This window comes from Etheostoma cragini, chromosome 17 (genome assembly GCF_013103735.1).
Source record: "Etheostoma cragini isolate CJK2018 chromosome 17, CSU_Ecrag_1.0, whole genome shotgun sequence".
NCBI classification, from domain to species: domain Eukaryota; kingdom Metazoa; phylum Chordata; class Actinopteri; order Perciformes; family Percidae; genus Etheostoma; species Etheostoma cragini.
In genome coordinates, this window is record NC_048423.1 from 15,957,435 (window position 1) to 15,978,739 (window position 21,305).

Below are 21,305 nucleotides of genomic sequence, written 5' to 3' on the forward strand. Positions count from 1 at the left end.
AAAATCTGGGTTATCAAATTTTTTAAAGTTAGGCATTCAAAAATTAAATATGGCCGGTTAGTAGGGACATACTCAGGTTGTAAATCCAGTCGCATTAAATATAATTAATGGAAATCTATAAACTCGCCAGTATTTTTGCAATGTTTTGAGCCAAGTGTTCACAAAAAATATAGACTATGCTTCTTGTTTGTTTTTTTATTTTAGAAAAAAGGACAAAATTTGCTCTAGTGAAGGGTAAAAATAACAGGTTGTGCCTCCCCCATGGCCTGTAAATCGAGTGGATGATTGGAAATCACTCCAAGTGAAGCCAGACAACCCCTTACCTGCACAGACGAAAGTATCAGAGCCAGGATATGGGCTCTAATAGTAGGCTAGAGGAAAACAGGAAAGCTGAGTGTGTCCTCATATTTTTCAGTCAGAGACGCCCACCTGATTTAGAGCACATTTTTTCAAGCACCCATGTTACAAGCCTTTGCATTGGAGCTGACAACAGAATATCTGTTGGTCGAGATCAGAAAACAACCCTGTCATTGTGTGGCGGTCAGTGGACACTTAGTTGATCTACATGCCAATCAATGAGCACAATCAATGTTCCGATGAACACCAGGCACTGATTCAGCAGCTGATGCTTTAATTGGATAGAACTAAAGAGGGAGAGAGGATGACCCTTTCATTGACCCTTATCAATGGAGCTGTGCCTGGAGCACAACCCTATGAATGACCCTGGTGTCAGAGGTTGATCAGGACAACCCTGCTTAACCCCTGGACACATCAACCTATGAGGTCATTTAGCATCATTTGAAATCATGTGTCAAAAGACTTAGCGTCTGGTAAGCATTTTTTCCAATCAGATTAAAATGCGAGAAAAATTAGCCACGACAAGGAGATATGTGGTTCCCTCACACACAAGGGTTTTCTGTAAAACCCAAAGCATGGTAGGCTAAGACAATCAGGAGAAGTAGAGTGACAACTGAAACGTTCTATGTATGCAAACAGGAATCTTCATTCACATAAACTGAGCAGGCTTACTGCTCAATGAAGCTAATGTATGTAAAAACGTAACAGTGGCCACACTAGTTTATTAAATCCTCCAAAAACATTTCAATCTAATTCTGAATTTCAACTACATGTCTATTATTATTTAATGCAGGCAGGTTACCTCACAAACTGGGTTTTCATCAAATACCAAGCTATGATTTCATGAGCTCAATAGCAAAAGCATGACAAGAAAACACAAAACCTTACAACTACAGATCCTGCATATCTGATGCAATTTAAATGTCTACTATCACAGCAGTGTGAGGTGCCAAAAAAGCATATTTTATCATCTTTCAATTGATGGAGAGGCTGATTTGAGAGGTGCAAATCCCGAAGGGCTGCAGAGAGGAAAATGTTGCACTAGATTATTGCAGAGGAGCCATGTAAAAGCTAACAGTGAACAAGTCTACACAACATCTTAGGCATCTTGTTGAATCCCTCACAGTGTTTATATTCTAACAGATACACACTTTTAAAGCAGTAGAAACTCTACTATAGAGAACGTTAACACCAATCAAACAGTGAATTTTGTATATATGTAGTGACCAAGAAAACAAAATTGGTAATAGTGTTGGCCTTAAGTCTTTAAGGCATCGTTTCATTTGAATGACTTTGCTAATGAGTGAAAAAAACGTTAAGTCAGTAATCTTCTATGACCTAGCCAATTGCCTTTACAGAGAATAAGAGGTCTTTGGGTTTAAACAGCAAGAGAGAGAATAATTACATGCACAAAGTCAGACTGGCCTCAAAAAGTTTCTGGTTGACTTAGCAGGTGCTAATGGGATGTTTGAGAGCTTAGGCTTTGTAGAGTGGAAGCAACCATCTCAGGCAGTGAGCTGACTGGAGCACGAAAAGACACCCTGCTACTCAGTGATGCTGAGACTGACACAAGCTGACAGTCGACTGCAGACTGGTCACTCACCCTGCAGAACAAAACACTTCTCTAAGAAGTAAAATGAAAAACACATGCGACTGACCAGAAAGACAGAAAATATTTGAAATGACAGGCAGACAAGGGTTGTCTAGCATGTGTCATCCAGCTCTGGCAGAGACAGAAGAAAGCTGTGGTTCTTTTGTGCTACAGTTGTAATTTCAGAGTTGTTAATTACTATCCAGAGAACTGAGATCAATGCCAGCATCCTGGCACTATCTGATGATTAATTTCACTTACAGGATATGTTGATGGCACAAGTAATTCTCAGAGTGCCATTGTCAGATTTTGACAGGATATGATGTAGAAGAAAAGTGCTCTAGATTACACTGTGCACATTCATGTCAAAGGAAATGAGTCATTCTGATGTCCAGAACCTCTACCTAGTTTTTGGTGGGACTGTGTTCACATGTCCAGATATGGTATTCTTTGTAGTGTTTTGATTATTCAACCAACACTGAGCTGCTGTGACTCATGATGTCCCTCTGCGTACTTAAAAACAGGTTTTTTTTGTCATCTGGTGTTCAATCCACATCAATACTGTTAGAACAAAGCTGGTCTGGATGCAGTGGAGAAACAGCAATCTAGTCTGTACAGTGACGATGGCTACAATATCCGCTTGTCACAGACCGTTTGCAAAAGTGTCTTATAAGAAAACAAGGGGGAAAAAGGAATTCGGTAGCTTCTCTAACAAGCTGTTGTTGTGGCCATTACACATTGAGTATGCCATGTGTTCCTTGAACAAAAGAAACCTGAGTGCTTAGATGAGGGAACAAATTGCCTGTATCAATATGCATCGAGCACAGCGAAAGGGAGAATGGCGATGTTAATGATTTACGGAGGGAAATGAAGCCCTGTTGCTTTCACTGACAGGTCAGACTTCAAATGCTGAGACATTTACCGTATGCTGCTGAAAAAACATTAGCACCTCATCCCTGCTGCTCAATTTAAAACTGAGTAGAACAACATCCATACTTTTCAAAAAAGAAGACACCTTACTTTGGGTCATTTAAGTTTTTGTAACACACATCAGGTTAACAGGTTAAGCCTGTTAGATTTCAGTAAAACACTTTCTCATGCTAGGGAAGCTCATAAAAACTAGTGCTCATTGGACTGGAAAGCCCATTCTCTAGCAGCAGTCTCAATGTCAGAGAAGCAGCATTGTGTCTAGGAGGTCACCAATTCACATCACCCCCCCCCCCCCAAACTGGCTGTGAAAATACGGCGACAGAAATTAGTAATTGTCGGCTCTCTGTCAACAATTACCATCAAGTTACCTTTGAAACCAAATGTTTTTTTTAGGGCTGTTCAGAGTCCAGTGGAAGCGGATGGATGCTAAATTACCTAATTTCTGTGAGTTATAATTTTATATAAAAAATAAAGGTTAGCAAACAGTTGCTTATTTCCACATCCAGCAGTTACAGAGCAACATTATCATTTGACGTTGTGTTTCTGGCTACCTAATCAGTGTAAATCCAATACTCACTTTCCTTTAACTCTGTTCGGGCTCTCTACTAACTCCTGAAGGTAATATGTGATTTTTCAGGTGCGAAATGTTCCACTATGTTCACCAGCTAAAGCCTGTTTTATGCTTCTGTGGAGGCTTCCGCTGAGCTTTCGGCGTAGCCTACGTTAGTGGCCTGGTGGTTATACTTGTGCGCTGGTGTGTGCGTCGAGCCGGCATTTGTGTGTGTCTGGGGAGTGAGAGAGATGGTGATTAGCTTCGGAGCTAGTACTGACTCTAGAGTCATAGCGAGAGAAACAAAGTGTCTCCCATGTGCTTTCTGACCCTAGGTGAGACATCTGTAGCAGAAAACGTTAACCCTCTCCTTGATTTCATGTTGCTTATAGAGAAGATGAACCATGAAATGAGTCAGGGGGATATAAACGCTACCAAGCCCCGGCTGAGGGCCCTGCCTTGCCGCAATATGTAGTTATATTTTTCGAGAGGTGCACGTCAGGCTACGGCGTAGGGTCCGGCGTAGACGCAGAGGGGTCTGCAGGGGTACTTTCTTGGTAATGGACAGGGTACAGTCAGGTTTTGGAATCTTTTCAATGAAAACAGCCACCGGCGAGAGTGGTGAGAGTGAATCAAAACAGTAAAGTTGCAGGGCGAACAGCTAAACACTGAGCTGAAACTCGTTATCAAGCTCCGTAAAGGCGAGGGGAGCTGCGGGTCTGAGTGATAACTCTCTGTAGGTTCACTGTTCGCTGTAGGTAGCAACCTTTTTCACATCAGCACATTGTTTTAACACTTCTGATACATTTCTATTGTAGAACCTGTTGTGAAGGGTTTACAAATACATGGTGTAATGGTTTTTGTATTGCCTCCTGGCAATTTGCCATGTGTTCAGGTGGAATTGCTAGCTTTTGTCCCTTTCCTTTTTAAACTTTGGTGCAAACCCACTGTGTGGCTGAAACTTGTTCCAATAAATAGCTTCCTTCACCCTGCAGGAAAGGAGAAATCATTTATTTTATAGATTTTCTGCTTTACCATCAAGGATTACCCTCTTCACCTTAGCCTCTTGCTTCCTTATTGGCTTAGCTATTGATTGCCCTCCATCTACTCTTCTGCCTTCAAGGTGACCCATAACTAATAAACACTCCTCGAAAAGTGTGCCAAGCAGCAACCTAAAAAATATGCCTCTGTATGCTTCTGTCCAGGTCTATTGCTGTTTATGTTTGTTCTTAAAAATTCATTGAGTTGTGGGGATAACTTTCATTTACTGCCCCAAACAAAGGTTGATAGATTTATGCAAAGGAGTGTGGTCAACATGAGCAACAGGCAGTGCTATACCATTTTTAAGGTCCTTTGGTCGTTAAATGTAAAAAACTACATTTAAATTAAAGTTTCCCAATGTAAACAGCCCGTTTTAGTGCAAAAGGATTGGGGACACAGCCTTGCTGGTTAAAGTGATCTTATGCTCCGTTCCCCTCTCTTTGCTTCCTAAGAGGGTCACACTGAGCAGTGTGATGAAGAGGAAGCATCTGTCTCTAAAGTGTTCCTCCATTATCCACCCATTGTGAAGGGCCGGCACCTGAGCAAACAAAGGCCTTTCATTATGCCATATTCACCAAAATCTCGACAGCACCTTTACACGCTGAGTGTGTGAGGCTGAGAGTAGGGAGAAGAGAGTAAAAGGAGAAAAAGAAATATTGTGTGGGAGCTCTAGATGTTCCAGTCTAGTGTGCTTCTTAAACAAAACTAACAATGACCATTAGTTACGAGAAACCTTTGCTCACCATCATTCCAGCTGAAATCTCTCCCTCCTAAATGGCTCTCGCAGCCGAGTCCCCGATTAAACAGAGCATGTTCTAGCCGCCTGGGGAGACTTTTTGTAAATGTTTTCAATGAGAGGGAAGCGTTTTGCTCGCTGCTTTCGCGTTGCTAAATGTCTCATGTTTTTTGGATTTTTTGATAAAACTTAAAGTCAGGGCAGAAAAAAACCTGACATCATTGAACTTCACAGTAAAAAAAAAGTTGGATTAGGACGGGACGTTCAACGGTCGCCTAGCAAGGATAACAAAATGACGCAACTAGCCTGATCGAGGCGTCTCCCGCTAAAAAGAAGGTGCAGTGTGCCTTGCGTTTCGTTGATCGCGTCGTAAGAAAGACATGGCTGTTTGTGTTGCTTTTTTACAACTCCACGTAGTCACTCTTTTAAAATGGGCAATTGACCTGCTTTCCACACATTGGATTGTCCTGTCCAGGCTAATGGTATTTTGCATAATGCCATTACTAAGCTGAAAGCATGAAATCGTTCTGCTTCAACCCAGTTTTGTAAAGGCAGAAAAACTGTGCGTGCATGCGTGCGTTCAAGAGCACATGCGGGGGATGGGTGGGGAGTGGCCATAGCAAAAACAGATCCTCCAATTTTATCTCATCTGACAAAGATTAGTTAATGAGATAGGGAGGATACTGTCACAATGTTTGGGAATTACCCAGCCTAAGCACAGTTAAAACCATTTTTATATTAATTTATCTCTTTGCAAGACAGTTTGTCAAAGACGTCATCTGAGCTGTTCATGGGCCAATGTTTATAGCCAACAGTTAACAGCTAAGGATCTAAAAGTATCAACGGCGGATAGTTAGCCTTATCAGGCCCTGGTTAAAAACTAAACCATGGCTGTCTGTCAGTGAAAAGAGGGATTCCAGAGTGTCCCATCTTTCACTAAACACACCACAGGGAGCCTTGGAGAAGACACTGACCTCACCCTCTTCTGGCCCTCTGTGCCCTGAAGTGGGATCTTTCAGGCCAGCTGCAACATTGATCTTCTAGGCTAAAATTTCAAGCGCTGAAAAACAATCTCCCTGTTAGCAAATGGATGGCAGAGCACACCCGATCTCTGGGTTCGTCAGTTCAGTGGAAGAGCGCAGGATGTGTGGAGTGGTGTTAAAGGGCAGGAATGTTGGACAGGCAGAGGAGATAGAGACGTGTCAGCAGACTTTCCCTGGAGAGATCTGATGGCTCTGTCTCTGTCCAGGTGAAGAGGTCATCGTCACTCTCAGGACCTCTAACACTCCCTCATTTTGTACACTCTGTATTCGGTAACATAGGACAAGTGGAATTGTTACATGTCAGTATGCTATGCTAATACCCAGCATAGCAAACTGAGACTAAGGGCCCTAAACTTTTTTGTCTCTATAGATTTACAACCGTGTCCACAACACTCTGCTGAACAGAAGGTGATAAAGGGGGGGGAAGCACTACACATAAAGCATGAAACATCACAACCCAGAGCAAGCCACATGAGTAACTGCACTGAAAATACAATGTCAATGGGTATCTTATCAAAACTGAGCTTAAAATAATTCATTATAAATGCATTCTTAATCTAGAAATTGCATCAAGGCTAAAACCACAGGACTTTCTAAAGCAACTAAAAACTAAAGCTAAGTGCTTTTTTATTTTGCTTATCATCTCTTACAACTTCATACCTTTCTCCGCTCTGTCTGAAAGTCCTGGACTCGGTGATTAACTGAGAAGTCTGAAATTGTTACATAACATCTCTGCAGACCAGTATCCAGCTTTTCACCAACCAGTACAAAGTTTAGATTTTGAAAACCATTGACCACTTTCTTTTTTTTTCACCCAGTTTCATGTGTATACTGTAAGTGCTTTGCAGCATTTAAATAGCCGTGCAGCATAAACAGTCCTACTATAATATTCATAGGTTAGATTCAAAACTTGGGAAACCTCGGTAAGAAATGCACCTATTGAGTCAAAGTTTGTCTGATAATGGCTACTCTCCAGCTTTTCATGTGCCTCTGTAGATATTGGTGTTGTAACATAAAGGGGATGTTTTAAAATATGGAGATGCAGGTTTACTGAATATTGTATTCAGGCACATTCTCCAGGCACATTCAGAATAATGTAACTTTGATAGTAACTCTTTGTTACTATAAAACTCCACCAATACAGTACATGAAAATGGGTTTGGTTTGTTGTGATTAGGGATACAACAGTGATGCTTACTGAGAAGCTGCACATAAATACTAAAAAGCTGCCTATGCGTCTTTAAACTACAACAGCATATTAGGGCCATTATAGATAGTTTTTTTTCTTGTGAATTTGTAACTTTATAATCTCAGAATATGAGTTGTTTTTTCTCAGAAATGTGTGAGATTTTTTTCTCTGTATTTTTTATATTCTTACCTCAATCAAACCATCTACAGTAAGAGAATTTTATACAGCTGGTTAAAAGGGATAGTTCAATGTTCACATTGTTTGACCACAAGGAGGAAGCGGTTGCTGACCATTAATCATTTACATTTATTGATAGAACACAAACGGCAGTCTATTGCTAAGTAATCACCAGATGAACTTACTAAGCACAAATCATCAAAAGTGCACAAAAACATTTTGCGCTCTAAAGATGTCTCTACCATCCAAAAGATAATAGAACACTGCTGTGTTTCCAATGCTTTACTTTCCTGTCAGGGCTCACTCTCAAGCATAAAAGGAGGGGCTGCAGTATGTGGTAATAAACTGGTATGGTCAAAAATAAAGTTTCAAGAAACAGAAAGGTTTAAGAGGTGAATCAAGAATCAGGGGTTAAAACTTGTTGTTTTGTTTGTTGCCTCTGGCTTGGCTGAGTGCTCTGTCAAACACAGTTGGTAGTATTTGTAGGTGGAATGCCAGCAAACAATCCTGTCCTTGGCACTGAGCTGTGTCTCCGATTGGTTGGTCAGGGCTCCTGTGTAGAGTGCAGTGGGCTCTTGAGGGGATGTCATGAACCTCTGTATGCAACATGTCCTGGTAAAGCTAAAGCATCTTGCAGCTCCATGTGTACCAGAGGAAACGTGGTGGTCTACACATACTGCCCGGGTTCAACAAGAACTGCAGTCCTCCATTTGTTTTATTTGGAAGATAAAAACCACACTACCAAAATAAAAATAAATCCCCCTTGTGTGTATATCTCTTTGTTGCAGTTTACATGTCGGGTTTTTGTTACTTGTACCTGTGTGCTGCTGCACTTTTCTGTCTGAAAAGATCGCCAACCACCTAAATGAGGATATGTCCATGCAGTTATATATGTACCGGTCAGTAACTATCACCTTACACTACCGGTCAAATGTTTGGGGTCACTTCAGAAATTTTCATTGCAGTCCATTATAGACAGACTATCAGCTGAGATCAGTTGCATTTTTTTCTAGCCAGGGCAGCAGTTTTCAAATTACATTATTTGCTTACATAATTGCAAAAGGGTTCTCCAATGTTTTTTTCTAGTTAGTTCTTTTTAAAAAATAATATCAGATTAGTAAACAGAATGTGCCTTTTGAACAGTGGATGAATGGTTGCTGATAACAGGCAATGTAGATATTGCATTAAACTCACCAAGCTGGTATTCTGGCTATAATGGAGTGGTATGAACATTTGTAAGTAACCCCAAACTTTTGACTGGTAGTGTACATCAAACATCCCAACAAATAATTTAGCCTTAGAAGTATGTGCTTTATACAGGACTACAGGCTTTTAACGGCTAGACCTTAACTAAAACATCTCAGTTAAAACATTAGAGTCTCCCACACACAAAAATGCAGCATAATATGCACTGCAGGTGATGTGAAAAAAAGATCTTTCCCATTGTTTGATTCAAATAAGAGTAGGCTAGACTGGTACTTGAGATTGAAGAGCACTAAAATCTCATTTGTGGTGTCTGTCATCACAACTGAAGTGCAGAGGACTGCCAGCTGCAGCTGTGCTGAGCTATGGGCAAACCTTTGGTTAACACTTTTTGTATGTATATTGTGTGTGTTGGAAAGATGTACTATGCAAAACAAAAATCCATTATTCAACAATAAAAAGTGTTTTTTAACTCTCAGTTATCTTACATCGTGCTGTGCTTTTGAAAGCCACTTACCACAGCCGAACGCAGAGGAAAACAGATATCACGGGGTCAGAATTCCAATCACAGTGTGGAGAATCGACAATGCAACAACAAAAAATAAGCTAAGGTGATTCATTATTTTGGGCCGCTGAGTGTTTATTAAGTGCTCTTATTTCACATAATTCTTTCACATTTTCCTTAGCTAACCTTCTGTGTCTCACAAATTCTTCCTCTCACCATCTCTTTTCATTCCATTTCTCTTTGCTTTCCCTGAAAGACAGATCTATGGAGCGAGAGAGTTCTTGTCTAAGGCTGTCTTATCGCCTGTCTCAACCCTGCAGAGAGAAATTCCTCGCCATTTGTTGAATACAAGTGTGATGGTGTGCGTTAGTGGCTCATCTGTGGCTGCACTTCCTCACCTGGCACTCGTGTGATTAGATTTCGAATCCCAGCCTGCAGCGGATAAACTCTATCTCCATTGGCCAGGCCCCTCAACATCAATCTGCCCGGGCTGATGGCCCTTGTTGTGGCGGCAGTCTCATAAAACATTCCTACCACCCTGCTTATGCATAATAAAAACCTTGACGTTCTATGCAGCATGACAATTAGTTTGTTTTTTTTAAATATGATGTGTATCTGTTTAACAAGTGAGAGAAGCAAGTCATCCCAAAGGATGAGCACCCTGCCGTCTTATCCCTAGGCTGCCACTGAGACAGGATGCTGGACTCTCTGCATGGAGCAAATCCACCATGTGGGCTGACGGAGGTGTGATGGAGAAGGAAGTGGGGGAAAGGAGTAGAGCAGGACAGAACAGGTCTGTTTATTTATTGTCCTCCTCTGCTTTAACGACTTGTGACCGGCTGGCTTTATTAAACTGGGCTTTGAGCACACACATAGCAGCACTAAAACTTCCTGATGGCTGAGAGGGGATCAATTCAATCTGCTGCCCGCAGGAATTACTGCTAAGTAATGGTCCTATCACACAGGTAGGCCTCGCCTGCGTTTGTGGTTAAATGGACCATTTAAATTCTTTAATCAACTTCAGTATTAGCTGCATGAGGGGAGTGCAACATGAAGATTCTCTGTTATCACAATTGAAAAACCTCCTAGAACATTATAATTTGTATCTTTATTTAGCACTTACTTAAACTCATTGGTCTCTCTCTTTCTGATTCTATATTCATTTATGTTACTTGTCCTGACTCTGGAACAAAAAATTCCACTCACAATGCACATGTGGATCCAATATTTCCACAAAGACTTGCAATAATAAAAACATTTGTAAAACGCTGAATTCAATAGAGCTACATGAAAAAAGGCTAGGTTTTGTACATCCTCATTTGCATACATATGTGGAGGCACAGAATTTTCTAAATGTCTTACAAAATAATGTAATGCAATGCAGTATACCAACACAAGCTACCACCTTAAAAATTACCATAGGGATTAGAAACATCTTAATGATGGTTTGAAAAAAAACTGGACAAGTAAAGTTGGATCAAATTTAATAATTATTGCAGGGTTGTTATATTGGACTGTATGAGATCGTACATAATCTTCTTTTACTGCCTATCCTCTGCTGATAGGGAGACTAAAATACAATTGTAACAACCACTTTTGCGAATTACTGATAATTGCTAAATACTTATTGCCAAACAAGACACTACAGGTGTCAACAAAGTTACTTTCCAACACCACAGCACATTCCCTATATGGGATCTTTTACAGGAAAATGTAAAAGAGTTTATGGCCAAATAAGCAGGTTGCTCCCACCATAATCTTATCTAACATCCTGATCTGAAAACAAGTCTGGATAGTTGGTTTTCCTCAACATGTTCATCGGTAATTAAGGTTACAGATGAAAGCAGGAAATCAGAGTGCATGTAAATGCTCCGACTGTGTGTTGTGTACACTCTGAAACCCCTCCCCCGAATGCTTGTTGACATCATGGTCTCCTCGACCCCCTGCCACCTCTGTAAATTGTGTTTCACGCCTAGAAGGTTACAGAGAAAGGTTTGTGTTTGCCGAGGAGGCCAGATTAGTGCTCATCAGTCGTGGTGTGTGAGATCCCAGCACTGACCCTAGGGGCAAAAAGCCAAGCCGCTTTCACACTGCAGTACACGGAGCCTATTGTCACCACTCATCCAAAAGAAAAGACAGCAAATTGCCATGTCAGGAACTTTGGCCCCCATGCCAATATAATACACAGCCTGTGCCCCTCATCTAGCCCGTTAATGTAAACGGAGTCACAAAGGGTGTATGGTGCAGTTTAATTCCAGCTACAATATAACAACTGCATAATTTCATGTAGGAGTTTGTGGGTTTGCTTCAATATATATTCCATTCAAACCAATTTAAACTGCAATAAAGATTTACATTTATTGCAAACAAATGCATATTCAAACTGCGTGGGTTTAAGGAGGGAGGCACACACATGTATCTGCCTTTAGATGAAAAGAATCTAAACGGATGATTGACAAAAGCCAATGCAAAATATTCTATATTTTTAAGATGAAAACATGTCTTTGGATATATGTTGAGATAAAGAAACCCATTGGTAGTCTGGAACAATAAAATCCTCAAACCCACTGACTCAGTTAGTAGATAGCGCACAAACTACTGGAACAACTTCTGTATCAACATTTTTTTCATTATCTCCTATAATTGTCCTAGTTGTACTTTCATGCTTTCATACTTCTACGCTTACAGACCCAAACAATAATCGACTTGAGGAGATTAGATCATTTGTTTCTTGCCTTACTGAGAAAGCATGTGGAGGTCAGCGATTTAAATGCCTACCAGATGACATGACTCATTAGGGTGGATTTCTTATTCTGCTCAGTAGCCAATCATGCAAAGATAGTCAGGCATTTCTGTCTCCATGACAGTGACTAAGATTAACAAGCTTTAGAAGCACAGTTGAATGGACATGAAAAGAATCTGCCAGTATCGTCCAGATGATGAACTAGGTTCTGTAGGATTTGATGGCATTGAAACTGTGGTCCTCCTTGGAGTAGACCACTGTACACTACTTACATTAGGTGTACACCTAAAAGAACTCATACTAAAGTACTTGTAGCACCGCCGGTAATCAATAAAAATTCACAAGCTAATCCTTTCTAACACCCACGCCTCTGTGCACTCGAGAGTAAAAGAAAGCCTGCACAGGGGAAATTGTGTTGAGTTAGAATGAATTAAATGTTTGTATGCACATTGTTTTTCCATCAGTTCTATTGACATACTCACAAAAAGGCCATGCATGTTTCTAATCAGCATGGTAGCCATCCTAAATGGCAGCAATACAAGCACACAGATCTTGCAGGAATATAAAAGAGCCAGTAAAATAAAACGCATGATTTAATGACCATCTGTTGGGAGCCGGTGCAGACCTTGCTGCGACATGCTTTGTGAATGATCAAAGGCAGCGTCCGCATCGAGAGCGATTCTCCTCAGGAAGCACACCGGGGAATTAACACGCCACCCAGCACAGATCTATTTTCCATGAAGTTTGGCCCTTTTGATTCCCTAACTGGCCTGCCTTAGTCTAACACAGCGGAAGAGAGGGAGTAAAACAAAGTATACACACACACACACACACACACACACACACACACACACACACACACACACACACACACACACACACCCACACACACACACACACACACCCACACACACACACACACACACACACACAAAAATAGTCCAGCGCTACAAAATGTGAAGCTTCTAGCTAAACAGCAACACACTTAAAAGTTTGAAAATCCATTTGTAGAATAGCCCAGCGGAACGATTCAAAAGAGTTGTGTATTATTAGGATTTTTCTCCCCCTTTTCCAACTAGCCCTGCCATCGGCTGCTTATGTTTATGGCCTATCTGAGTTTCTCTAAGAGTCCATTTAAGTGTTGGGGGACGGATGCCAAATGACCAATCAGCACTAAAAGAAGCATACACACAGTGAGAGCGGCATGCTGATGTCCTTAGACAGACATTCCAAAACACTCGGCTCTTATCTCATCAAGGCTCAGTAAATAAAACATTTAACAGCTGCGCCAGACTGAGGATTGCAGAGACAGTGTGGGCATCCAGCCTAGTCCAGAAATAACATGTAGAGAACATAGAAACAGAGACGCCCAAACTCATATCAATACTTTTGAGATATAAACACACCTAAAAAAAGACAGATTGTCAGGGGGACGACGAAACAGAACGAGCATTCCGCTGGCGAAGCTCACGCTTCAAAAATTTACCACAAGGCATGACGAATCTCAGGTGGGCTCCAGACAAATGGCATACCCACACAAACACTTTCCAAGTGCTACAAAGATTAACATGCACATCCTAGGGCTGACATCGTCATTAACACTTTGATTTGCTCTCTTAACATTCTGTGTGTCTTCAATGTCTTTTATCTCTACTTAATTATGCTTCCTTTTCCACTGCCTGCCTGCCTGCCTGTCTGTAAGACTGTGTGCAGTATTTAACATGCTGAGGGGACACATGTCCACCCCAAGCGCCACAGAACAAATTTGCTACTTTGTTTGCGTTCACAGCTCATTTGGTCCAATCCATGTTTTGGCATTCTGTTATTGTCACGCTTGGTGAGCTTTTCTCGGCTGCCTACCGTGGGGGGCTTCCAGGGGTTGTCAGCTGTGGCTCACATTCACACTTTATCCTGCAGTATTTCCTTCAGGCTTACTTTTTTATGTAGTTTTACAGAACACCGTCCAAAAAACTGCTACTGTGGAATAGCATGTGTGCCTCATCTGTGGAGCATCGCCAGCAAATTTTGAAGAAGCTAGTGTAAAATTTCAAACAACTGACAAGGAACTTGGGAGGTGAAGATAAAGTTGCTGGAGAAATGGCATCAAGGTCAATTGCTTCCTCTTCTTTACCCCAAGCCACCCACGTCTTGACCTTTCGGGCATTGGGACACACACACACACACACACACACACTTTAGATTTACAATCAGATCAGGGACCAGTTTGAGGAAGCAGGTTTAGTGAAAACTGAGTTAGTTAACCCTGAGATGAGGGAAACTCTGGGTATTCTGTTTCGAAAAGGGAGGTTACTAAAACCTGAAAGGGAAGGGAAACTCCAGCCCGTTTCAGAAAGAGACGTAAGTTAACCTCAGAGTCAGTTACAACGGTTACTGAGTCTGGGAACCTAACCTGGTCTGAAGCAGGTTTTCTTCTCTCAATCTCCTCCCTTTGACACAGCGCTCTCTCATTCATTCATTCAGTCTGTATCAGGCGTATTTTAGCACAGTTAGTTATCTGCATGAAAAAAAAAAAAAAGACTATAAAAAGGTTTTTCCATCAACATGACAGGTCCTTGTGTCGACGATCCCGTTGATGAAGAAGCTTTATTACTTTGCATGGAGTTAAACATACGGTGGGAGATGCTATAAAGGACCCAGACTATAGATGTATTTTTATTTTCAGATAACTACCTATGTGAGCGGTATTGTTGTCTTCCCAGTCTATCAGTTATGTAGCCTACATAACCTTATCAATCCTCATGTCACCAACGTCATCCATCGTGGACATCTGAGGAGATTCTATGTGTCGCATTAGTTTTTTTTGCAAACAGCAGCTTTCTGATGTTGCAGTGCAAGTGAAAGCCGCTGTATGCAGAGCCGCACAAAAAGTGTGCCTTGCTCTGAAACGTTTGTTGTTTTTTGTTTGTTTTTTTAAGAGTAAAAAGAGTTTGTAGTGTTCCCTGGACACAAACCAGGTACAGCCGTTAAAAAGGAGTTCCACCTGATTGCAGGGGAATGATGTAAAACCCTTTGAAATAAGTGATTATAAATTATAAATCGGGCCCCAGCACTACAGCTGTGTGTGCCTTGTCGTACCTCTACCACCAGCATAGTCGCACTCCCACATGTAAACAGGCTCTCTGACACAGGGAAAGTGTCAGTGTGGTGTTGATCACTGCAACGGCTGTGGAGGTTAAGGGGAAGGGACAGGGTCTTGTTTGCAATTTCACAGGTGGAGCTGGCTGGTGGTGCGAATGTCCCAGCTGGTCTCAAAGGACTAATCTCCCCAGCTAGCAGCAGTCCATCCACCCACCGACTGTAAACACAATGGCTCCCAGTGGTACTGAGCTGATTGCAGTTTCATCAGGGCCAGGAATGGAGTCAGTGGAGAGGAGCTTTGTCTCACACTGTTTGATGAACTTGTTTATTTTTCCTGCTCATGGGAGGCCCAGAACAAACTGATTGGCAAGCAGCACGTTTATCAGCAGCTAAGAAAGCTTTCCTGATGATACTGGACAGTCAGTAGTATGCCAAAGCCACAGCAAAAAGCTTAATTAGAGCTTTCTGAAAATAATGTCTTGATACCACCCCCTATAATGCCCATTATTACTGCTAAGTATGCTCCTCCATCAAGTATGGCATGTGCTAATGCGAGTCTCACAGTAGAGAGCCAACATGTTTCAGTGGGCTCAAATAGCTTTGCTGCACTCTCCCACTCAGAAATTAATCTTCCTTCCAGCCGACACCTCTGCACATGCCAGACACAGAGTGGAACACATATACAAATACTAATTGGTTTGTGTAGACCGAAAACTCAATTTCTAAAACTAAAACCTCACAAGCACAGAGAATTCTGCACATAGATGGGATCTTGATTATAATTGTTTTGACATTATTTTTCACCCTACAAACAGCTAAATTGTGTAAGTAAGCTAGTTAAACAAATATTATATTGATAAAGTGTGGTGTTTGCTGAAGACAGGAGCGGTTTTCCCCCTACTCGCTTGCCTCTGTAGTGAAAATACATGAATATGAAAAAGAAAATTAGAAAATATTACGCAAACTGTTTTCTCTCACTACCACCCACTAAGTTTGACATCTGTTCTCCACCTCCAGCACAATTTTTACTGTCAGTCATTCTTCCTACCATCTTCCTCATGTTTTCCCTCTTCTTCACTACTCAATACTGCACACACATACTGTGGTGGAAGTGTGAGGGCGATAATGAAGTGTCTGGGAAAAGAGGATTAGGTGGAGTGGTGGGCATCATCCCTGTGGTATAAACGTTCATCTCTCCCTAAGGAAGGACACATGGGGCGTCTTTCACTTCAGTCCAACTGGCTGTCTCTGTGTCACTCTCAGCTTGCATACTGGGGCGACCGCTGTGGCCCTCAGGAGGCAACAGTGAGGGGGTTAACACAACGACGGGCCCAGCACCTAGGGAACGCTTGCCGTTTCATCCTCTGACACCTGCCTGTTTATTCTGTGCAGCCAGGCTGAGAGGAGCATATAAGGCGGGCACTGGGAAAGTGGAGATCTTCACCAGGGGAACAGGCTGACACGGGGAGAAAGATAGAGGGTGAGAGCTAGAAAGACAGAGGAAGAAAGGGAGAGACTAACTCCTCCTCTTCCCTGTGGTCTGACAAAAAGATGACAGCTTTCCTCTGGAGCTTGCTCTGCCCTCTCTGGGCCGAAACCTCACTTGTAGGCGAGCGGCCTGTCAGACACAGCTAACTAGGCTGCCCCACGAGAGATGCAGAAAGCTTGACAGTTTGTTACTAGTTGGCAAAAGGCCACCCAGGCAGGTCAGTCTGCACAGAAAGTGTCAAAGAAGCGCCAGTAATCAGCTACCAACCAGCTCTTTAGAGATACTCACATGAATATTATCCTTTCTCTATGCCCACAGCTAGTTCAAAGACTCATTATTAACATAACTGTCACATACTCAAGCCTCAGATCTACATGCCACCCCAACACTATTGTATACATTAGGTACTCTGTGTGTTGTACTTTTGTGATTAAATTATGGCATGTACTGTTTAGGCAGCACAAAACCCCAGGAGCCCTGCAGTGTTTACCAGTGGACCTCTGCTGTAAAGCAACCAGTAAGGTAAAAATGAGCTAGCCATAGTTAACATACCATAATTGCATATAGTACATTTACATCTCCAAATGAAATAATAACTGTTGTGATTAAACATAACATGTGCTACCACACCTATTTAGTGTTCTCAACAATTATGTGTGCACTCATATGTCTGAAGCTGAAGAGAACAACCCTGTGCCACACTTAACCAATCAGGCTCAGCACAAGTACTTATATATGTATATACTGAAAACTGCAGTAATCAACTCTAGCAGACTTGTGTCTGTATTAGCATATTCAAAACCACTCAAATTACTTGTTTGTCCAAACTAAATGGCTGTTAGGACAAGGTTTTCTGCTTGGCCTAGTGGCAGTTTGTTGATTAAATGGCTCTGCTTAATGACAATGTCCTGCTTATATCTTCCATTGATCTCCACTGGTTCTGTAATTACCTTCAGCACTGTTAAATGTAGAGAGTAGATGACATGGAGAGAACCCCTTTTTATGAAATGTTATTCTATAAAACTTAAAAGCAAACAGACGCAGTAGTTAGATACTAAACTCCTTTCATATTTCCCAGCACATTAGTACTCAGGTAAAAACCTGATATTGTGTATTTCTTAAATTTCAGTAAAGGGTTTGTTCCTTCTTTCTGTTATTTTAAGGTGTCCTGTCTTCCTAATAAATACTACTTTGGAAGAATTCCTCCAGCGTGCAATAAGAGTAACCGTTTTGAAAATAACAGGGTTTCATACAGTATGATTGGTATATTAGCACGTCAAGATCCTTTCTGAGCATGTGACTTAGGTCTCTGAGCTTCTTCTGATGTCCTTGTAGTAGCCTTGCCGTGATTGGCGAGACTACAGGATGGGGGTAGTGCCCTGCCAAGAACTGTCCCCGTCTGTCAGATCTCATTGCTCCATGCTGCATTGCTGGGGGCAGCGGGACCAAAACTGACCACTGAGTCAACTGACAAGACAGCTCAGCATCCACTTATCCCAGAATAAGAATCTCTCTTTCTGTCTCACACACACACACTTGCAAATTCAGACAGAAACACAGACATGGCATCATGTGACATCAATCAGTGCACAGTTGCTCTTTCTCTCTCACACACACACACACACACACACACACACACACACACACACACACACACACACACACACACACACACACACACACACACACACACACACACACACACACACACACACACACACACACACACAAAAGACCATGGACAGGCAGAGTGCAGGATCTACCCCCAAAACAGCCACAACAAAGCCTGTGCAGGACACAAATGTGCTCTGACATTGAGGTTGGTAATGCTTTGAGTTGTCTAAAATCTCAACAACTGACCCAGAAATGCTGGTGCACAGAGGGGGTTTGGGGGAGGTTATGTGTGATGCAGTTTGGAAGAGAACTAAATTGACACTTTCTTGCCCCCTTCTCAAGCCCTGTGGTGGTATTCTCACTGTATGTACAATGAGGGGAGACAGAATTAGGTGGATTCTTAAACTGGGGTGCAAGTTCTTTGTTGTACAAAAGCAAGTGAATTAGGTGGTTAAAATATACATAAGGGGTACACTATGTTGTGGGATTGCAGAATATACCTCTTCCTGTCCCTTGATTAAAGTCAAAGGCCACTTTTGTTTCCTTTCGGAGAGAAAGAGAGAGCGAGAGAGAGAGGGAAGGAGAGAGACAGAGAGAGAGGCAGGCTGCAGAGGTCAAACACAACGGAAAACAAGCAGCTGTGATATGTTTACAGCAGAAGCCTGAGGGATAGAGAGGACCTGACAACAAAATCATAGCAATATATATAACATATAAGTCGAGGGGGCCTACTGTATGCCTGTGTTGTTCCCTTGAAGACAAAATCAAAAACATAAAAAAAGCAGAAGAATTTACATACTATAACTTTCCAAACAATGCAAATACCTTCTACAGTAGTTTTATGATCATTTCAAAACCCTGTACTTAACCAAGCCAAAATGTTCCAGCATTCAGAGACTCCTTGGCCTCAGCTGCCTCGAGGCTTGGCTACGGCCCTGCGGGTTTGAGCTGGAGCGGGCAGAGCTTAGACCGGGTAAACCCCGCCCACTCTGCCGGCGATTTGATTTTGCCCTGCAGCTCGGTCTGGAAACCTGCACGTTTAATTCTTCTGCTTCAGTTCACAATTTTGCGGGAACCGATCACAAACTGGCTCATCTATTGGTGGGTTTAACACGATGACGATAGAGAAGCGTCCAAGCAGCTTCTTGTTTACATTCAACATAGCGGCGGCCACCGAACGCCACCAAAGCGCAGCAACCCGTTGATGCCGCCTTCACTTCTAAGTCACCCGGATCATTGGTCTGATTGGTTGAAGGACTAATTGCGTGCAGTCATTTGAACTATGCCCGTTGGTCACGCCTCTTCTGTAGAGAAAATACAGAGCAGACTCCCCAGACCAATACTAAAATGTCAAATCTATTGAGCTTGGCTTGGTCGGGTGATAGCCAGACTAGGCAGTGCTAGGATTTCAAACTGATAAGGCTCCAGACTTTCTCAGTCCTCTGGTTCAATAGACGATGGGTGAGATTCTGGAAGAGTGACATCCTCCACCTCAAATGACCCCTCAGTGGAAAAGGCAGTGAGACCCTTTGTTAGTCTGACAGTATTACTGGAAATAGGTAGGTAGGGTACTGAGGATATCTAGTGCAATTCTCCATCACAGAGATACAGCCCCATATTCCCCGCAGTCTCTCAATTTAAAAGAAAAATCCACCGCAAGCTAAGACAGGCTGAAAAAGCATTATTTAATACTCTTCAGGATTAAAGAGAAGAAACAACAAAGGCCATGTAATCAGCTTTTAATTTCAAAAAGCACTTGGAATATGTATTTTCACAAATTCATTCAATTGTAGTGTTCTTTCTTTTTATACACATTCAGGAAAAGCAGGCTATCAAGTGCATTAAACAAAAACACAACATGCACTTCCAGAAAGTTCTCCAAAAAACTGTCAATTTAATAGGAAAGTGTGAACTGTGTGAAAGTAGAAACTTCTCTTTGAACAAGATTGTTCTTGATTGGTCCTGGTTAGCTCAACAGAGCTTGCTAACACCACAGCCAAACACACAAATCTCCCTACAGTATGATACGCTGATATGTGTGTTGTTTGAAGTTTGGCCCTTTCCCTCGGCGCGCCGCAGTGCCAGAGTTTAAGTGATGCCATCAACTAGCTAACGACATGACTGCTGCAGGCAATGGCCGGCAGCTTGATTTACACATTGGGACAGAGATAAATGCTTCGTAGGCTAAGAGAGGAATACCAGGAGGACATGTCTCAGTATATGTCCCTCTTGCTAGGTCTTAATCACAGATAAGCACCTCATGAAATGCCTTGGAACACTCATGTCTCATAACCCCAACACAACACATCTGACCAGTCCTGTTCCCACCGCACAGAAATGTCCCTGTGTCTTTTCCTCTTCCCGCTGTCCCTCTTTCCTTCTAGTGTTAACTGACTCCCTGAACATTTCTTCTTCCCTTCCCGTTATAATGCAATGTTAATCCTAAATATGGAACCCACTGTTGTAGGCTTAAATGAATGGCCCAATCATTCTGCATCAATTAGCCCATCCATCATTGCTGATTGGAGGAGGAGGGGGTGTTCGTGGTGACTGCTTTCTGTGGTGGCAGGAGGGAGACAGGGATGGCATTAGAGAGAGCTTTCAAGCTGAAATGCAATTTCCATCCCTACTTGGGTACCGCAAACTGCAGTCCACACAATGACCTTGTCCTGCCAATTTCAGTGGAATGCCATCTGAATAACATCATATCTGTAATAATTGGGTGAAATGGTCTGACAGCATGGGGGTACAGTACTTCTCACATGACCATTTTCAATATAATGACTGATGTTTCTGCACTTGACACACACACACACACACACACACACATATCCACACACACACACACGTGCACATATATACACACACATATACATACATACACACACACACACACACACACACACATATATATACACATGAACACACGCATATATACACACACACACACACACACACACACATTTATATATACACTCACCGGCCACTTTATTAGGTACCCCATGCTAGTAACGGGTTGGACCCCCTTTTGCCTTCAG

The 21,305-nt window shown here is 42.1% G+C and overlaps 1 protein-coding gene and 1 long non-coding RNA gene across 7 annotated transcripts in view; both read right to left on the minus strand.

The window, feature by feature from the left end:
* macrod2 (mono-ADP ribosylhydrolase 2) overlaps positions 1-21,305 on the minus strand; it is a 415,852-nt gene that overhangs the window by 267,383 nt on the left and 127,164 nt on the right. The gene's annotated exons all lie outside the window — the stretch shown is intronic.
* The window catches only part of LOC117960040, a 21,852-nt gene continuing 4,432 nt past the window's right edge, over positions 3,886-21,305 (minus strand). Inside the window, exons 2-3 of the long non-coding RNA XR_004660055.1 lie at positions 18,921-18,929; positions 3,886-3,977 (exon numbers count right to left, since the gene is read on the minus strand). This is a non-coding gene — a long non-coding RNA (uncharacterized LOC117960040). The remainder of the gene's footprint in view (positions 3,978-18,920; positions 18,930-21,305) is intronic.